General features: G+C 39.1%; 1 protein-coding gene and 1 long non-coding RNA gene across 2 annotated transcripts in view; one reads left to right on the top strand and one right to left on the bottom strand.

Annotated features, from left to right (window-relative positions):
* CDH12 (cadherin 12) overlaps positions 1-20954 on the bottom strand; it is a 573557-nt gene that overhangs the window by 385279 nt on the left and 167324 nt on the right. Inside the window, exon 2 of the mRNA XM_063326103.1 lies at positions 3995-4096. The gene's annotated coding sequence lies outside the window, so the exon portion shown is untranslated. The remainder of the gene's footprint in view (positions 1-3994; positions 4097-20954) is intronic.
* LOC134511717 (uncharacterized) lies at positions 851-3737 on the top strand. Its single transcript, XR_010069962.1, has 3 exons — positions 851-902; positions 1146-1222; positions 3004-3737. It is a non-coding gene; the product is annotated as an uncharacterized LOC134511717 (long non-coding RNA).

Raw genomic sequence — 20954 nt, 5'->3', positions numbered from 1 at the left:
ATTATCTAGATCATTGGTTAAGTGATGCAAACCTAATTACAGACAAAGAAAAAGACTCAATGAAATAATAAAAACACTTATCGGTAAACATTGATGACATGATTTCCTCTTCTCACCATTTTTTTCTTACTACTAAAAGTATCTTTCAAAGCACTACCAATTCTTCTCACTCCTTAGATGTATGTTCCTTAATATCTTACCAATTATCTTAGTTCACTGAAATATACTTCCAGGAAGTACATAGTTTTTAATTTTACTGTTTTCCTTCTTCTCCTGAATAGTGATTCGTAAACAGCCTCACTCTCTATTTCCATGTTCTCCTTCAGTTCTTCTCCATTAGTTTGTATCAAACCTACAAGAACTTTACACCCTTTTGCTTTCTTTGTAGTACATATCAAAAGCTGATCATCACCATTGATGCAGTACAGGACTCTGCTGAACAGCATTTTCCTGTATTCCCTTCCCCCACAGAAATGTCTAGGATTTGCAGTCTCGTATTAAAAAAAAAAAAAAAAAAAAAGTAATTAAGTCTTGCTTCCTGGATTTTCTTAGTTTGATGAACTATGAAAGGACCTCCTTGTGGTATTGCCCAGATTCTTTTCCCTTTGAAATATTGTCGGTCCCTCTAGACTGGCATTCTGAGTATGGAAGTAAAATATTTTTAATGCATTGGTGGATAAATTAGAACTTACAGGTATACTGGCAACATTTCCAAAGACAGATAAATTCAGGTTTTACAGTGCTTATTTAGCAGACTGAATGCGTGGTATGGTCTTTCATTATGAGGTTATTCTTTAAACACAATGAGTACTTGAGTTAAATATTGATCATACTTGAAAATGTAGCTGAAGTCAAGCAAAGCAAAGGGTTGTTCTGGACTCCACCATTTTACAACAGGAAAAGTAAGTGGCTTTTTTTGTGTTGTGTCTATTAAGCAATGTTTTTAAACATATTAATGAATATTAATGTTAGAAACAGAACAGGGCTTAGAGATATACTATTGTTCGGCTTACAAACAAACAATGAGCTCAGCCAAGAATCATTCTTCCCCCCCTACTCTTTTGTGGGAAACATTAAGTATTCCTTTAATAGTAGGAATTCTTTTTAAGTCAGTTTTAAAACAGTTTTTTGTCCTTTCTCAAAAGGTAGGTGCTACTGTTAATTGAGAGAAGCTTTTAAAAAAGTTGACGCCCTTTACCCCTGAAGAAAGATTACATGCACAGTAAGTTGTAATCCTTGGCTTTGCAATATTGCTTTACGAGGTTAAGAAGATGAATGTTCATTGCTTTTAATCCTTACCATGATTTACGAGGCTCTGGGTATCCTTTCCCCAGAGCATCTACAACTGTGCGGTTGTTCTGCCTGCTGCTTAAATTACAGAGACATCTGCAAAGTAAATTATGGATTGTTGTCCCACAAGCAAGCTGCCTCTTCATCTCTCCTGTAGTATTTCTTTGATAACAACAAAAGGATTTTTTCCCTTGTTTATTACTCTTGTTTTGCCAGACTAGGTGATATTATGATGACCTGGATTACTGCCTGCTATGTACACTTTCAAACAATATGTTCAGCTGTAAAAACCCACAGTGAAAAGGAGGTGAGGGAAAGGGCTGTGAGGGACAAGGCAGACAGCTACATGATGTTTGCTTTGTGCTTTAAGCTCTTCAAAGTTCACAAATTTAGAGCTTATTTTACTCATTTTAACAGAAATTTATCCAGCTAAAACAAACATTTGAGCACTTGAACCCATTCTGAATGAGATGAATATATAGCCTTTTGTTGTTCTAACACCACTCTACCACATGTTCATTAATATGCTGATTTCTACATCTCTACTTATATGCATGTGTACCAATGTAAACATATCAAGCCCATATAGGCTTATCTAACCCATATGAAAAGCTGAACTTATACACAGTATAGATGTGCATTTGTGCATCTAAAATAGTGCAATCTGGGGAGTTTATACCATAACACTGAGCATCAGATCACTCACCCTATTTAAAATTTTAAGCCAGATTTTAAACTATGTGCCTAATTTTATAATCTTATGTTTAAAAACTTCATTTCATAATATATGCAGTGAGAATATAAACTCATTATCAATATCAAGTCACATGCCAAGCATTCCAAGGTTCATCTTTGTCCACACACGGGTGTTCTCAGAAGGTATTCTACTAAGTGCTGATCTCATCAAGTTTCAGATAAAATTTAATAAAATCATTCCACGTTACTTGCTCTCTATTATCGCTCTCATTACATTTTCATACTGTCTACCTGAATGCCCTGAAACAACATGCAATTTCCATTACAATCCAGGCACCAAAAAAAACCCGCAAAAAACATTTTAAAGGCAAAGTGCATATATGATCCAAAAACCATTTTACAAAGCAGAAGCGATAGTCGCATCCCAAGTTCCTTTGGCACAATTCCAGTGAGCTGAGTCAAGATAACAAGTGCTGATAGCATTGACATCACAGAAGCTCTTTTTATATATTTGGCAGAGTCACTGAGATACAGTCTCAGTTTCCTAATTCATTTTAACTATGTCAGAAGCCCAGAGTTTGGTAAGAGAAGAAACATAACTAAAAATTGTGTTGAGCTATTTGTCCCAAAAAACAACCAGTAAAGACAGGCTTGAGCAAAAAAAAACAAACTAGGATCCAGACACTTCCAACTTCGTTTCTGAAGTTTTCATCAGAATTTTATGGCAAAAATACATCATGAATTTTGAAGTATTTACAGAAGATAGATCATACGATTACCAAAATGCATCCACATGTAAAAGAACCTGTCTTTTGTATCAGCCACACAAGCACACTGGACAGCATAAAAGTATATTATCTGTTGAAATCAAGAATGGCATAAAATGAAATTTGGGTGGAACAATTCTTACTATAAAGAAAATATCAATAATGTTTTTAATAAGCACAATATACAAAGGCTTTGATTTTATTTTCCACTGAAATTAAATGATAACCAGCCTTAAACAACTCTTCACAGCTTTTGCCTCTTCTACATAACTTCATCAGAGGACAATCATCATCCAGATCTTCCTCGCTCTACAATCTGCCTACAAATGAGTGTTCATAGCAAGCATGCAACCAAGCTGTGATACACGAAGTATTACTGAATTTAATCATTCCATGTCACCTGTACTTTTTTCTCCAGTGTACAATGCTTCATAGATCAAATTGCTAAAAACATCACCAACCTTTGCCATCTTCTGGAGACTGTGCTTCAAATTCATTCAGGCTTTTACCTCAAAATACATTATAATTAACTCCAAAGCTATAGAATTCATACCTGATTTTTTTTGTCATCCCCAGCGTTAGATTCTTGACAAGAATATAGTAAAAGCGGTTTTTAGTAGATTCCATAAGCAATGACTGATGTAGACGATGGTGTATTAATAAACATGAGGAAGCCTATGACATTGTTTTTTACCCTTGTGAAAGAGGTTCTGCTAAGGTATGCTTTTGAAATGAGACAAATAACATCTGACAAAAATAAGACCCTGCAATTATAAGAAAAAAGCGTTGTAAAAATACAGCTCAGGAAGAAAAAAACCAGTTTCTGTCCTTTAAGAGTGCAGGACAGACTGTAAAGGTACTTTTATTTTCTCCAATCTATATGTAAATTGAAATAGCCTGAAAAAGGTAACAAACAGCACTGGTCTTTGTAAATAGTCAACTGGTCACTAGTAGTGCAATCTCCATATTGCACCAGGTACTTCTGTTGAGATACACACCAAAGATGCTGGAGAAATCCAGCTCAGTTTCATGGGCCTAAAACGAATTTGTGTTTAATACATAAATAACAAAATTAAAAAAAACAAAACAAAACAAAACAAAAAAAAAACAACAAAAACCCCAAAAACCAAAACTGAAAGGTGAGAACTGAACCCATTAGGTTTAACACAATCAGTTGACCGGAATTATTACGAGTTTCTTGGAGGTAACAGAGATATCTACAGAGTTTTAAAACAGCCTACCTGTGAATATGATGCCACATCTTCGAAGACCTTACATAAGTGAAGTTCAGACCTTAGCCAGTCTCATTCAGCACAATCCTCAACTGATTGGGCCACTATAGTCTGTAAAAAACATACAAAAGTTAAATTGTCATTGTCAACAGTTGTTTCTCATGAGAATAAAAAATTAACAGCAAAAACCCCAGGGAGTGTGCGTTGTTAAAATGATAATAAAAAAAAAGATCACCACACAGCACTTTCTCTGTGCCTCTTGTGTGAATATGGCAAGGTGAGGAGCAGGACAAAGATACCCTTTGAAGCTGCTGGACCCCACTGAGCAAACATTCAGAATTAAACTGCTCACGTTCCTTCTAGCTGTCTAAAACTTGTGGGATTTTTACTGCCAGTAGGCATTACTGCAGAACATCGTATTATGGCTCTGATTTGTATGCATTGCCTTGGCTGGATTTCCTTTGTGTCAGCTATCATTCATCACAGCGTGAAAATAAACATACAAAGATTTCTTCAAAAAGGATGGAAGAACGATAGTATGAGCTAGGGAGATCGCGTATAATGTTTTGTTCTTTTCACAATGGTTTTGCAGCCAATTTTGTCACTACCATAATGGTATAAATCAGTATCATATATGGTGAGATGGTAATTTTTCTCATAACTGCAAAGCCTATAACTCACAGAAGAACCTTCCATAACCAGCCTATCATGAACTGGTTCCTATTACAGCTCTGGGACACATTCTTATTTGAACCTTGATCTAAAGTTTAGATCGTTAGGAAAACAAAACCAACCAACCAAAAAATGTTAGAAAGTATTTTCTATTACTTCAATAGGACTAAAACTTGAAGGGTTCTTTGGTGCTTTTATTTTTCATTCAGTTGTTTGTATATTGGAATTTCTGAATGCAGATGTACAGAAAGAGAAATGAATAGGAAGGAAGAGAAAAAGGAAATTAAAAAACAAGGGAGTCCAAACATAAGGCTGAAGGGATATTAAAAGAGAGATGGCATCCAGATATAAAACTATAAAAGCAGAGAAAACTCAAGGGAAACAAACAGCTAAGCTAGTGAGTATCTATTTGCGTTCTTTCACACCCCAGGCAGCGTTCTTATCCAAGATAAGCGGCTACTAAAGAGAGATGTAATACCCACTCTGTGCCAAAACATTAGATTATATTAAATTAAGGCTTTTTGAAATTTACAAACACAGAAGCTGCAGATGAATTATGCAGGCAAAGGGGAATAAGCCATTTGTACAGACATTAATAACCCAAATCTCCATACTCCAAGTAAACATTAAAACAAAAGCTAATAGCATACTACAACATAAATTGTAAATTTATAAATGTATAACTTGTTTTGCAGTACTGCCACTCCCCCCCCATCACTGGGTTAATACATAACAGCTTTTAGTACCTTAGGAAGTTACAATATCTTATTTGGGGAAAAAAAAATAAAAAAATCACAGCATTTCCTTTAACTTCAGTGGAAAGAGTACTTATTCAATAATTATTTGTATTTACTTTTGAATTTTTTTCTACTATTCAACCACAAATGTGTTATACCCAAGTCATTTTATAGTAGCAATTGACATCAGTTCCTGTAGCTGTCACTATTCAAATACCCAGACTAGATGGACATGGTAATCTTTTCTGCCCTTTAAATTCATCATATTTGGGACGGAGGCTGCACCAGAACAAAACCTCCCCACTTCACAGGAAAATTCTTTTTACTTTCTTGGGAAGACAAGCAGGATTTGAATCACACGCTTTAATCCAAGTTTACCAAACCAACCACATTAACTTTTCTTTTTAACAATTTAACTTGTGGCCCATACATTAAAAAATTAGTGTGCCTATCAAAAAACCAAACTAACAAACAAAAAAACAGTCCAAGGAGATAAGAATTCCAACACCGTACAAGCTTTTTGTGTCTCGGAAACTGCTAATAGAAAATAAAAAAATCCAAACCAAAACAAAACAACCTGTTCTTTCTCAGTGTTAGTTCTTCGTGTTATTGAATTGGATTTGATAGCAACAATATTAACTTCATGGATCGATAACACTTGATATCAGTTAAAAACAGCAGCTGAAGCATGCATTTAGAACTACACACATTGCAGGAGTCTGGACTCTGCTGATGTAGAAATAAATTAGGAAGTTTGGAAAGCCAAAAAATAGAGAGTCCAGCTTTTTGGTGTTAGCACTGCAAGTTCCTGTTTCCTTAAAAATATTGTTAACATGCAGCCTACAGCCCTAGTTATTTATTGCTTGGTACCTCTTACCAAAAACGTTGGCAAGGGAAAGTGATCACAATGACTCTTATTGCAAATAAGGACCGGAGTGGTTCTGTAAACCGTATCGATTTTTTTCTCAGTTGCATTGATTAAATTTGAAAAATCTTTTCTGCAAATACCCAGTTTACTTAGCTGGAGGAAAAGTACAGCATGAGAACTATAATATACAGTTTGGATTAATCATTTAGCCTGAGGAGACTGAGTGGGAACTACAGTGCCATTTGAGTACACAGGAGTATGCTAGCATTCACAGAGAAGTTTTTGAACACGCTGCAAAACAAAGTTAAAGCTGCCCAGGACTGTTATCATCCGTTAAACTGCAGGAAGTACCAAGTGGTACAGAAAGTGCATATTTGGGGAAATATCATTCACTTTGACTTAAAGACATTTTTCAAAGTACAACATTTAACTGGTGGACATCTAACTTGTAATGCATGAAATCATGGTTCTTTACTCCCTTTTGGTTTGTATGTGGACGGCATTTCATAGCGTTTTTCTATCTGTGCCCCCTTGCCCCTAGCAGGGGGAGGTGGATCACAACTGCAGATGAAGGTGACGGTTCCCATCTTGGAAACTGTGACGCTGACATCTAGGCCTGCTTTTTTTTTTTTTTCCTCCTCACATTCCCTTTACACCAACCTTTATTCTTCATAAACAAAAGGCTTTCGTGCAAGATTTGGGCCTGTCACACACATGCAATGTCATTTAGAAAGAACTTGATTATAGACCGAAAGGCCTTTCTATCCCTCATTTCTCCCTGTACTTTTCAATATTCTTATTTTTACATTGTACTGCGCTAATATGTTTACAGAAATTTGGCAGTCAAACCTGCACTGGAGAAACAACAATGCCATGTAATTTTAACCTCTCTTCAAAACCATAATAGCCAATTTTGTAAAGAGGAACATTTCCATCTGGGCTTATTTGATAAATATGCTTTCAAATACAACTATGCAACAATGTACAGCTAATAATGCTTTCATGTTTACTCATTCACAAATCAATATTGAAACAAGCAGCACTAGCTCCTTTGCTGAAGCCTGAGATTCCTGTGATAGAATTCAGTAATAAAGCTTCCACGGACTACAGCACTGCAGGGTAAGCCTTTGCATCCCCCCACGCATTTTCCTATTTCTTTTGCCTGCAGTAGATGGAGGCTGTTTCCTGTCATTGCTAGCAGTCTAAGGGAGAAGCACCAGTTACACTCAAACAACCAATAGTATATGTCATAAAATGATCGTATTTGTTCACCGTTTCGGCACTTTGTATTTTACAAAGACACAGCTGAAAGGATTCAAAAAGACCCTATACAAATCCAATAGGTTTCTAAAGCAGCTTTCTCCCTATGGCAAAAACAATGCAGCAACCTCTGAATCAGCAGCGTCTTTTTAGCGTGAGAAAACTTCTAATACTTGAGTTTTAAATGGTCCAATGTTATTTTTTTTCCCCATCTAATTTTTGTCTACCATAGAACTAAAAAGTACATTAAAAACTCTGCTAGTGAACTCTACTAGCTGGACCAGCTATATAGTAAAATGAGACAGAGGTTATACTTTAAATACTGGGTTGTTGTTGTTTGGTTGGCTTGTTGGTTTGTTTTGTTTTGTTTTTTTTTTTTGGGGGGGGGCGGGGAAGGTGGGTATTCATGTGGGGCAGGATGGGTGTTTTTTTAAGAAAAGGAACCTAATATCTTACTGTGACAATACATATCAGACAGTCAAACTCTAGATTTAAAATTATTTAAAAGAAAGAAAAATCGTGAAATAGGCAAGAATAGATAAAACATTATTAATTTAAGCATAAACCATACAACAGACATGGCAATATGAGCATGCTGAAGCAACAGAACATTCTCCCAGTTTGCAGAGCACTCAGAAAACAGATTGAAGAAACAGGCAAACTAAGAAAAAAGTCAGGAAGCATGCCTGCGTTACCAACATAGCCACATTCTTCACAGGTAAAAAGAATAAAAGGAAATGGATGGTGAAGGAGATGGTAAATGTAACCAAGTTTTATTCAAAAGAGTAAGAGGAGGGCAAATGTAATCTTCCATCATTTTAATATGACTCTCTGTGGTTCTTGAGATTGCCAGCAAGCTAAATGACTTCTTACAGGATTAAATTATATTGGTTTTAGGTGGCATTAATTATTAACATCAGGTCATCCAATTAAGGAGGGAAAAATACAATGTGACATAGACAAGGAATTGTAAATCTTTAGTAGCTCAATTCAGGTATGAATCATCCATTGCCTCAAAACAGATCAAGCACAAATCCAAGGTCAAATAGATTCATATAAACTACCTGCTAAACAGTTTTCTATGCATTGCAAATTGACAATAAAAATAAGTAAATCTCTATTGCCACACATTTTTTCCTACTGCAAATAGTGAAAACAATCCAATATCTTATAAATGAGAAATATCATTATGAAGGTGTTTAGTGATGTGTTACATATAAAACTTTCCCTTTTATTAATGTCAATTAGATGTGTCACATGGCCAAAACAGGAATCCAGAGTTTTTAATTCCTTAACAAGAGCCTCATGGTAGCTGTGATGCTTTCAGTGTGCCAGTGGACAGCAGCTTCTCCACTCCCTCACCTCCCAAAATACTTCTGAGGGTGAGAAGGTAAAGAAGTTTCCTTGTCCTTTCCTTCCTTAAACCCCTGACAACGGCAGTAGCTATTTTTGCAATGAAGAGTACCAGTTCACTAGGAACTGGAATGAAACCAATCACCCATTTCACATGGCAATTGCACTGCTATCAGAGAGTAATGATTTTCAGTCACTACTGACTTGGCTTGAATCTGAACTACCAGCTCAAAGGTCAAAAGCTTTCTAACCAATTATCAATCTCCTGGTCCATCCAGCCCCCTCTATTATCTTGATTTCCTTTTGAAGATTAATGCTGTTGCCATAGTTTAATCAAATAAGCCTTTGGCTTTGACATTTACTTCCATCCTACCGCAGCTTCTTCAGAGATGAGTCCAGAAAACCATAATAAAATTACTACTATAAATACCACTTAAAAATTAAATATTGACTTTCAAGATTTATTTAGGAATTAAGACAAATAACTCTGTCACTACACTGAGTATTATTCTGTGGTCTCCTAAACGTATGAATTTTGTCTGCATTTTCAGACAGGAATTCATGTGGTTTCAAAAATCCAGAGCCCAATATGGCATACAAAATTGTTTAGTCTTATTGATTAAACACTCAATATTTTCAAAGAATCATTGCAATACATATAAAGAATCTACAGCTGGCCTTCTGAATATCATCTTCTGGAGTCCAGCCTGTCTGCCTTAATCTCCCTCTCCAATAAAGATGTCATTTAGTGCAAGGATAAGGATGACAGGATTACCCTAGGATCATTTTAGACTGGTTGTGATACTAGTCAGCAGTTTATTGCTATCTCCAGATCCAGATTATCATGATTTCCTTAGATGTTTTTTGGTGTTCCTCATCCCCTTTCACATTGCATACATCCCTCGTGACAAACAAGAAGATCCTTTTAAATGTCTAAATTTCTACTAAAAAAAAAAAAAAGAAAGAAGAATTTTAAGATTATTTCTAAAGATATCTAGTTTACTTCTCAGAATAAATCATCATGGCCTCTCAAAATATTTTTAAGTATTTTGATTTTGGAATAGCTGACAGAACACTTGTGCTGAATGTATTTTTCAGGAACAACAGGGAACTGATGAACAATTTACTACACATAAATTCCTCTGTGAAATTATGCCATATGTCTACTTGGTTCATGGCTGTAGGAACATAATTTCTCTAAGTGGAAAAACAAATGGGTATTTCCTTAGTCTCTCACCATTCCCTCTGCACACACCTACTCACACACAGTCATAAGCACACGTGCACATATCTAATTTCTTTCTACTAGATAACAGAGTTTTATTACATGTTTTCTTTTCAATTTAACACATTTAGCATTGCTGTTTTTTCTTTCCTTGGCTTTTAGCAATTCTAATTGATTTACTTGATAAAAATATTAAAAGTCTGAAAGAAAGTAAAAAAAGGAACGTTGCCTGTGCTTTCACTCTAACAGTATTTCCATTGAGCACATGAGCAACATAAAGATTGAATAGCATTAAAAGAAACGTTGAATATACTGAAGCCACACATTCTCATTTGATATAGGACATTACTCTGCTTTTGCTGGTCTTATTATTGTAATATAACAGATTCAAACTGAATTCATAAGGTGGCTATTATCTAGGACATTCAAATACTTTCCACCCCAAAATTTATTTTTATGTTAACAGTGGAAAACAAAATTTTGAAAACAGGATGACAATGTAATTCTGCACTATCCTCAGAACTATTCAACAGAAGATTGAATGAACAAGCAAAGAGAACGTTTCAGTTTCAGTTGGTCTGCTTAGCCTGGAGAAGACCGAGAGGGGATGCTTATAAATGCAAGCTTATAAATATCTAAAGGGCGGGTGTCAAGAGGATGGGGTCAGGCTCTTCTCAGTGATGCGTGGTGACAGGACAGGGGGAAATGGACACAAGCTAGAACACAGGACGTTCCATCTCAACATGAGGAAAAACTTCTTTACTTTGAGGGTGGCAGAGCACTGGAACAGGCTGCCCAGAGAGGTGGTGGAGTCTCCTTCTCTGGAGATATTCAAAACCCACCTGGATGCATTCCTGTCCAGCCTGCTCTAGGTGACCCTGCTTTAGCAGGCAGTTTGGACAAGATATCTCCAGAGGTCCCTTCCAACCCCTACCGTTCTGTGATTCTGTAATTCTGTGAAATTCTTTGCTGCAGAGACCAGCTTCAGGGCAGGTAAGACTGCACTGGGGAAGGGATCTGCAGCAAAAAGGGCCGATGAAAAGCTCTTTTTGGGGCTTTTGGAAGCCGGCAAATGCCCTCGGCCTGTGCTGAGGGCTGTCAGCTGGTGGGCGGGCTGCTGAGGGAGCCTGGGCAGAGCCAGCACCTCCCCCGGTTGACCAAGCCACCAGGTTATAAGAAGCCTCAGGGAGGGCAGGAAGTAGTCCCTGGCCATAGAGTGAGCAACCAGTGCTCACCCCAACTGACTGTCGAATCACAAGGTGTCATTTGCTTGTAGAGATCCAGCCATGGTTGCTACCCGGTCGAAGGCTGTTGTTAGAAAAGCTGTGAGCACCCAGACAGAGCCCCCATGTAAATATGTGGGCGTCCAGGCCTCTGGCTGCAGAGAGTGCCGGAGACTGGCACTTGCGATGGAGGGCAGCGGAGACAACACCTGTGTCAGATGTGAACAGGTAAATGATCTGCTCATTCTGGTGGCTGAGCTGAAGGCAGAAGTGGAGAGGTTGAGGAGTATCAGGGAACGTGAGAGAGACTGACTGGGGGACCCCCTCCCTGAGAGAAAGGGAACAGTTTGAGGCCCCACACAAATCAGAGGCCCCCCTCCACTCTCGTCACCAGGCAGTAGGAGGGGATCTCAGAGAAGGGGGGGAATGGAAACAGGTCCCTGCTCGGGGAAGCAGGAGAATCCCCTCCTTCCCCCTCCCACCTTCCCAGTTACCCCTGCAGAACAGGTATGGAGTCCTCCAGGAGGAACTGGCTGTTGGAAAGGAGGATGATACACCCAGGCCAGAAATGTCAGAAAGATCAAGTAGCCATGGACCCAGGATCGCAACTGGCTCCAAAAGGAAAAGCAGACGGGTCGTTGTTGTGGGTGACTCTCTACTGAGAGGGGCGGAGGGGCCAATATGCCATCCTGACCCACTTCACAGGGAAGTCTGCTGCCTCCCTGGGGCACGGGTCAGGGACGTGTTGGACAAACTTCCTGCCCTAGTAAACTCCTCTGTCTATTACCCCCTCTTAGTATTTCAGGTGGGTAATGATGAAGTGGGTAGAAGGAGCCCAAAATCAATTAAAACAGATTTTAGAGGCTTGGGATGGCTGCTTAAGGGATCAGGAACACAAGTTGTGTTCCCCTCTATCCCTTCAGTGGCAATCATGAATGAGGAAATTAACTGGAAGAGGCAACAGGTCAACCCGTGGCTCTGGAACTGGTCTTATCGTCAGGGCTTTGGGTTTTTTGATCACAGGCTGCTATGTGAGTCACTTGACCTGCTGGTGGCAGGTGGGATGCACCTGTCCCAGAAGGGGAAAAGAATTTTGGGGCAGGAGTCAGCAGGACTCATTGACAGGGCTTTAAACTAGATATGAGGGGGGAAGGGGAGATAACTGGGCCTGTCAGGAGTAAACCCAAGGGAGGCATGCCAGGGCTTGAAGGATGGTTGACTAGTGAGGACTCCCACTCTGCCATTTCATTTGAGAGAAGGGACAGACATTCAGAAATCATGGACTCCCCTGAGAAGGGTCTGGTAGGAAATGGGGCCCACACTCACAAAAAGGTGTTGGAATCGTTAGCACATCTGAAGTGCATCTATACCAATGCACGCAGTATGAGCAACAAACAGGGGAGCTTGAAGCCATGATGCACCAGGAAACTATGACATAGTGGCTATCACAGAAACATGGTGGGATGCCTCACACGACTGGAGTGTCACAATCGATGGCTACAAGCTCTTCAGGAGGGACAGACAGGAAAGGAGAGGCGGTGGAGTAGCCCTGTGTGTTAGAGAATGCTAGGAGAGCTTGGAAATCAAGTATAGTGATAATGGGGTTGAATGAGTGTTTGGATCAGGTTAAGGGACAATAAAGCTGATATCACTGTGGGAGTCTGCTATAGACCTCCCAACCAAAGCAGTGAGGTGGATGAAGCTTTCTATAAGCAGCTGGGAGAAATCTCGCAGTCACTTGCCATTGTTCTTGTGGGGGACTTTAACCTCCCGGATATCTGCTGGGAATACAACACAGCAGAGAGGGAACAATCCAGGAGGTTCCTGGAATGTGTGGAGGATAACTTCCTCACACAGCTGGTAAGTGAGCAGACGAGGGAAGGTGCCCTCCTGGACCTGCTGCTTGTGAACAGGGAAGAACTTGTGGGGGAAGTAAAGGTTGGTGGCCATCTAGGGCACAGGGATCATGAGATGATTGAATTTCTGATTCTTGGAGAAACAAGGAGAGGGGTTAGTAAAACTGCCACCTTAGACTTCCGGAGGGCAAACTTTGACCTGTTCAGAAGACTGCTGGACAAAATCCCTTGGGAGGCTGCCCTGAAGGATATAGGAGCCCAGGAAGGCTGGACATACTTCAAGAGAGAAGTCTTAAAGGCACAGGAGGAGGCTGTCCCTGTGCGCCAAAAAACAAGTAGGCGGGGAAGGAGACCGGCCTGGCTCAATAGGGACCTTTGACTGGACCTCAAGAACAAAAAGAGAGTCTATGACCTTTGGAAGAGGGGGCAGGTAGGTCCCTCATGAAGACTATAAGGATATAGCAAAGCTATGCAGGGAAAAAATTAGGAGAGCCAAAGCACAGCTAGAGCTCAACCTAACTACAGCTGTTAACAAAAAATGTTTCTATAAATTCATTAACAACAAAAGGCGGATTAGGGAAAATCTCCCTCCCTTATTGGATGCAGAGGGAAACATAGTCACAAAGGATGAGGAAAAGGCTGAGGTGGCTCAATGCCTACTTTGCCTCAGTCTTTAGCAGTGGAACTAGCTGTTCCCTGGGCACCCAGCCTCATGAGCTAGGAGACAGGGAGGGGAAGCTGAACAAGGTCATCACAATTAAAGAGGAAGCGATCAGTGACCTGCTACACTGCTTGGATGCACACAAGTCTACGGGACCGGATGCGTTACATCCAAGAGTGCTGGAAGAGTTGGTAGACATGCTCACCAAGCCACTTTCCATTATCTACCTGAAGTCATGGCTAACTGGGGAGGTCCCAATGGACTGGAGGGTAGCAAATGTAGCACCCATCTACAAGAAAGGCAGAAAGGAGGATCCAGGAAACTATAGACCTATCAGTCTGACCTTGGTAACATGGAAGCCATATAATGGACAAGCAGGGGATCAGGCCTAGTCAGCATGGGTTTATGAAAGGCAGGTCCTGCCTGACGAACCTGATCTCCTCCTATGACAAGATGACCCGATTATTGGATGAGGGAAAGGCTGTGGACACTGTCTACCTAGACTTTCGAAAAGCATTTGACACTGTCCCCCATAGAATTCTCATGGAAAAACTGGCAGCTCATGGCCTGGATGAGCATACAATCTGCTGGATCAAGCACTGGCTGGATGGGCGGTCGCAAAGAGTGGTGGTCAATGGAGTTAAATCCAGCTGGTGGCTGGACATGAGTGGTGTTCCTCAGGGCTCAGTGTTGGGACCATTTCTGTTTAACATCTTTATTGAGGACCTTGATAAGGACATAGAGTATATCACCAGCAAGTCTGCAGATGACACGAAGCTAAGTGGGAGTGTTGATCTACATGAGGATAGGGAGGCTCTACAGAGAGACTTGGATAGATTGGACTGATGGGCCAATGCTAATGGTATGTGCTTCAACAAGGCCAAGTGCTGGGTCCTGCACTTGGGCCACAACAACCCCATGCATTGCTACAGGCTTGGGGAAGTGTGGCTGGAGAGCTGCCTGGCAGAAAAGGACCTGGGGGTTCTAATTGACAAACGGCTGAATATGAGCCAGCAGTGTGCCCAGGTGGCCAAGAAAGCCAGTGGCATCCTGGCTTGTATTAGAAATAGCGTGACCAGCAGAAGTAGGGAGGTGATTGTCCCCCTGTACTCAGCACTGGTGAGGCCACACCTTGAGTATTGTGTCCAGTTCTGGGCACCTCAATACGAGAGAGATATCGAGGTGCTGGAGCGAGTGCAGAGGAGGGCAACGAAGCTGGTGAAGGGCCTGCAGAATAAATCTTATAAGGAGCAACTGAAGGAGCTGGGACTGTTTAGTTTGAGGAAGAGGAGGCTGAGGGGAGACCTCATCACGCTCTACAACTACTTGAAAGGACATTGTAGAGAGGTTGGTACTGGTCTCTTCTCACAGGTAATTAGTGATAGAACAAGAGGGAATGGCTTCAAGCTGCAACAGGGTAGGTTTAGGCTGGAAATTAGGAAAAAATTCTTCACAGAAAGAGTGGTCAGGCACTGGAATAGGCTGCCTGGGGAGGTGGTGGAGTCACCATCCCTGAATGTGTTTCAGAGTTGTTTAGATGTGGTGTTGGGGGATATGGTGTAGGGGGGAACTTTGTAGAGTGGAATTGATGGTTGGACTTGGTGATCCCAAGGGTCTTTTCCAACCTAAATGATTCTATGATTATCAGACCCCAGGGGCTTTCCCCAGCACTACACTTGAACCTTTCCTAATGTTCCAAAGCGTGTGCATATAGTCTGTCCACTTACATGTCTTGGATTAGACTTTAGACTCCAGTGCTGAATATCAAGTTAGTAGCACAACACACTACAAAGCTGTAGTTGTGGGTAGTGGTACAGAAGAACAACCTGGGCTCATATTTTTTTTTTTTTTTTACATAAACTGATGATGTTAATCATAGCTGCAATAAATCACTGTTGCTATGATACTAACACATAGGAGAAACGAGGAGGAACGAGGTAGGTAGCTAAGTTAAATAATGCAAGTATAATCCTTGAAATTAATCAGATGTAAATGGTTGATAATGGCTGTAAACACTTGGTATGTGAAGGGACAGAATGAGGCCAAGTATAATACAGTGTTGACAGTGCTCATCATGAAAAGCAACATTCATTGATGATTTTTTCATAACACTTTCATAACATTTTTTCCCAAGAAACTCTTCTAATAGCATGAGGGTTCCTATGCAATGCCTTTGTATAATTGCAAATAATACCAAATATTGTCATTTGTTTATAATATTATGTAATAACTTTTCAAACTTCCCAATTTCATTTCCTAATGACACATATATATAACTAAATACTTCAGTATTACTGGGACACAAAAATGCCAGAACGCTTATTTTAAAATTGAAAAAATAAAATTAAACCACTGTGCAAAGTATTTGGTTGTCAGTTACATCTTATAACTAGGTTGATTTTTTTTTTTCCTTTTACCTCTGTGGTGAGAGCCGTTCCTTCTACTTTTTCCACATTTTCTACATTATGTTTACTGCTATTAAACATAATGACAGTGTTAATAGTGTTTTATGCTGCCATTACATGCACAGCTGCTTTGGCTACAACTTGTTCTTGGGGGTGCTAAGCCTCACTTTTGTTTTGTAAAGCTTTCCCCAATAGAGACTCCAACCTAAAATTGTTATGTGATTGCTCTTGGCATGTAGAATTTCAAACAGGGTAACATATTTTGGTAAGTTTATTTCTGAAGCTATTTCTGGAGAGGCTATAGCAAAGTCACCAGAAACTAGTTGGTGAATTTCTGGTGTTCTTATCTGGATATTTATTGCAGTGTTCCTTGCTAATTATATTGTGCTGTTACCTCTGGTCAAAAGTACATGGTTTTAACAATTTCTAGTCTACATATAGTTTTTCAGGATTATACTTTTATTAAAGCTCAAGTTTTTTGTTTAAAGAGCTATAGATTCTCAAAGGAATCAGTCTACTGCTTGGTTGGAGCAGTTTGGGAAAAGCAGGTTTTCTAACATCATAAGAGCGAAGTATGAAGAAACTATTGTGCTCACCAACCAGAGCAGGTAAACAATTGCAGACCTAAGTATCTAAATGACTGTGATTTGTAAGTTTTAAAAGACCAAGTTGTATAATAAAAAATTATGAAACCATAAATATAAGAAAGGGTATCTCAAAAGATTTTACATTTTGACAACTAACACTGGCAGTTCTATAGTCTTGAAATTTCATTGTTAAAAGAAAAAATGTATCACTAAATTTTGTAGCTTAAAATCCCACATTCGCAAGCAAAATCCACTTTATTGAGCATCAGCAATTCACAATGTGGTCTATGAGATTCAGCTCTTACATGAGTTAGACACTAGCTACTTTACAGATAAGTGTTGTAGTAAATTGAGGTAAAATAAAAATGTTGTAGTTTGCAAATAAAAGCTAAGCCCAAGATACATATGTAATTCACATCTTTTAAACATAATATCATGTGCAAGTAGGAGGAGATCTTAGTTTGAAGAGACTGTGCTCTAAAATTCTGTGGTTAAGCCTAAATCCTTCCAAAAGCCAGTGGACACAAGGAAGGAAGGAACCAAACCTCTGCAGACTCAATACCTAAATCTGATCTCAAAAATGCAACCTTTTCTTAACTGCAAGGAATGGTAACTACAGGAAGTACAGTAGTTACTAATTAACAACACGTTTCCATACTCCATTCTTGGCAGATTGTGCATGAATATGTAGACTTGTAAGACAAAAAAGAAAAAAGGAGAGAAGACACGGATTCTTCCCGTCACCCACCAGAAAACAGCGTATCACTAGAAGGTGTTCCCCCTCCAGATGTCTATATTATAAACTAGGAAATCTCTTGTGATTAATTTCCTTCAGAAACTAAAAAAAAGAAAACAACAAAATGACATGATTTGTACAAATGTAATGCGGTGACAATAAACATGCAATTTGAATAGTGAAAAAGCAGGTTTACTGTATTACCTGCAGTATTAGTTATCAAAAAACCTTAAAAAGCCCTCCCAAAACATCCAATGCCTAAAGCATGCTAATAGAAATCAAGCAAAAAGAAAAAAAAAAAAACAAACCCCAAAATCTGCTCATTTCTTTCAAATTAGTTTTTTCTGTTCTAGAGTTTATTAAATATAACATTGCTAAAAAAAAAACACCTGCAGAGATAAAATCCTACAAGAAAATGGGATTTGGAAGTCATTGAGCAGTGGCACGAAGGACAGTAGCCCAAATGTCCTCTGGAGGATCTGAAAAAGTAGCAGCAGAAGTCTATTTAACTGTGAATGCCAACAGCCACAACTACACAGATGTAGCAGCGAGGGAATAGGTACAGTCCTAAATGCAACTCAACATTCCTTTTGTCTGCCTTCCTCCTACAACTATATTAAAAATGTAGTGGCAATGAAGGGCTTTCTACTGATGATCTTCTGTAAAAGGTGAATTTCACTCTTGATGACTATTTTGCTTCAAAATATATTAACAAAGATAATGGAATTCCAAGTTGTTTGGTTGGGGTTTTCTGAAACTGAAAAAAAACTCACACATATGTGAATTTTCCATAAGGCAGAACACTTATATTTTTCATTCTTTCCTTTCTTGCAAATCAAGTGGAATTCAAGTGTTGTAATTACAGACTATTATTACTTGCACTGACACAGAAAACCTAAGCAGCCAGAAATAACATTTAACAAAATAAAAGTTCTGCTTTGAATTTTATAGAATATTTTTATTAATCTGAACTATAAAACATCTTATTACTTGCTTGAAATTTACCATTTTAATCCATAAAGGTAATGGAGCTTTATATTACATCTATATTTCTATGCTTTATATGTTTTCACATGAAATTCCTAACATGTAAAATCATGTAAATGTTGGGAAAAAGTTTGGAACAGGTATCTATATTAACTCCTTCCTATGAAACAATTTTCCTAGATGGTGAGATTATAAAATACAGTAAAGGTATAACAGTAGCACATCATCTTGTTATTGTCAATTCAAGGGCACACCTGGAGATTCAGACGGTTGGGAAAAAGTCCACAGCTGTGGTAAGTGCCATGTCCTATTACAATTTCATGACAAGCATAGTAGTAGTTTTACATATGAATATACCGACTGCAGAGCATGAAAACTTTATGATTCACTTAACTACCAAACACTGGAGGAACACACTATGCATAAAGGGAAAAAAAGAAGAGATATTCTGGAGCAGAGGTAATGTTCTTGTTTCTCACCAGAATAAGAACCACAGTCCTTTTATGTCTGCAGCAAGTCACTGAGATGAGAATAATTCAGCTTAATCCAGCTGGAACAGTAGAACAAACAAACAAAGCAAATCATGCTCTTCTCTGTGTTTTCCTCGTTCACTGAAGCAAGCATCGCTGCCAGCAATAGCACTGTCTGAGGCAAGGAAGTCAAACTGAAGCGTTTAATGAGACACTAGGTATGTCTTGCAGTTCTATTAAAATGTAGCTACCGACCCAAGTTTCCTCTTGGTTCTGAGCAATGCACCCATTAGCAATGCTCACAGAATCCTTGACAGGGGGAGGAGGCGATGCTCCTTTAATGTTTTTATCTTCAGGAGTATCGATCTGAGACAGAACAAAGAACTGGAGAGTAACCCTATTTCTGATTCCTTTATCTTCTCTGTGAAATGATATATTTTGTTCTGTCAAATCAAACCTCTCACACGGACGGAGAGCAACAGCAATGTACCTTTGACACTAAGACTGACAACTAACTCCATCGTTCACTAATGATGGAGAGCACATCATGAGCCAGAACAGATGCATTTTGGCCAACTGTGTAGACAATTGTTAGTTATCTGGGGACTCCATTTAAGTTTCTAGCTGTTATTCACAGTTAGGAGCTAGGCGTGCCCCTAGCTTTCACATCAAAGGGATGCACAACAGAACATGTGCAAACCCTACAGAACTTTTGCTACAGGTAACCAAAATGCCTCGCCTGTAGGGCATCTGCTCCATCACTGGTGACTGAGAATCCTCAAGCACTTGACCTGCAGGGTCATTGATGCATTCAGGTGATTTCAAAGATACTGGCTTGTACTTCTTTACTAATAACTTTTATTGCAGATTAAACAAATTCTGTTTTTCTTCAGTAAGGTACCTGTCAGTCTTTTAATAATATTCTTAGTGTATGAATACGCAACTTTTGTAGTAATCTAACTGCAGAACACACACACTTCTGCTTCACACGCTAACAGAAAAAGCAACACCTGTTCATTTTATTTAGGCATATTTCGCTATAAGCTTCTCATCATTAGGGGTCTATCCTGCCCCTCAATCTACCACTATGACCAAATTTTGGTCCTAAGTAGCCAACTTTACATACTCATGTCATCCTGTGGCAATTGCCCATCAAGTCTTCTTATTCAATAAAGCATGTTGTTGGTAAACTAACTAGAAGTCCTTGAACTCCTGATGTCTGCTATATACAAGTTTCAGCCACTTCACAATCAGAAAAAACAAAATTAGCAGGCTGGATTTCAACCTAAGCATCGTAATTTTGTGTCAGTGTGTTATTAGTGTATCATAATTTCCTGTTATAAGTGATGGGAAGAGATGGTGTCTATGATATATAGACACTACTGGTGTCTATGATATATGCTACATGAGATCAGCTATCTTTATCATCACTTGAAGGAATGAAAGCCTACTCCAAAAACCACAAAACTTCTAGAAATGACCTGGATATTTTTTTTTTTTAATCCTTTCAGTCCTATTTATGGAAAGGATTTTTAGAAGTGCATTATGGCATTGCCACATTATACAATGAGTTTTTCTTGGCGTATGTACTAAGGTCACATTCAATAAGAAAGTGATAGCCAGTGTTTCATCTGCTAGAAGACTATTTTACATTAGCAAGGATTTAATTTGGCCACAAAAAACCTTTTCCATCTAACAGGGTATTTTTAACCAATTTCTTCTCCTATTTTAATTCAGACTCAGGATGCTAGTAAAAACCTGAGACTGGTTGAAGCCTCTGCCATTTTGTTGAATGAACCTATTATATCAGAGTGGCCAGTGACGGCTGCAACTGGCTGGAGACGTTGGTGCTTCCACCATACTCCCATCATGCCTGGCCAGAAGCATTCAGGCACTACAGAAGGGTTCTCAGTCACTAGACAGTTCCTG

Source organism: Chroicocephalus ridibundus, chromosome 2 (genome assembly GCF_963924245.1).
Source record: "Chroicocephalus ridibundus chromosome 2, bChrRid1.1, whole genome shotgun sequence".
NCBI lineage: Eukaryota > Metazoa > Chordata > Aves > Charadriiformes > Laridae > Chroicocephalus > Chroicocephalus ridibundus.
The sequence above is the reverse complement of the archived record's forward strand: the minus strand, read 5'-3'. Positions and strand labels throughout refer to the sequence as shown.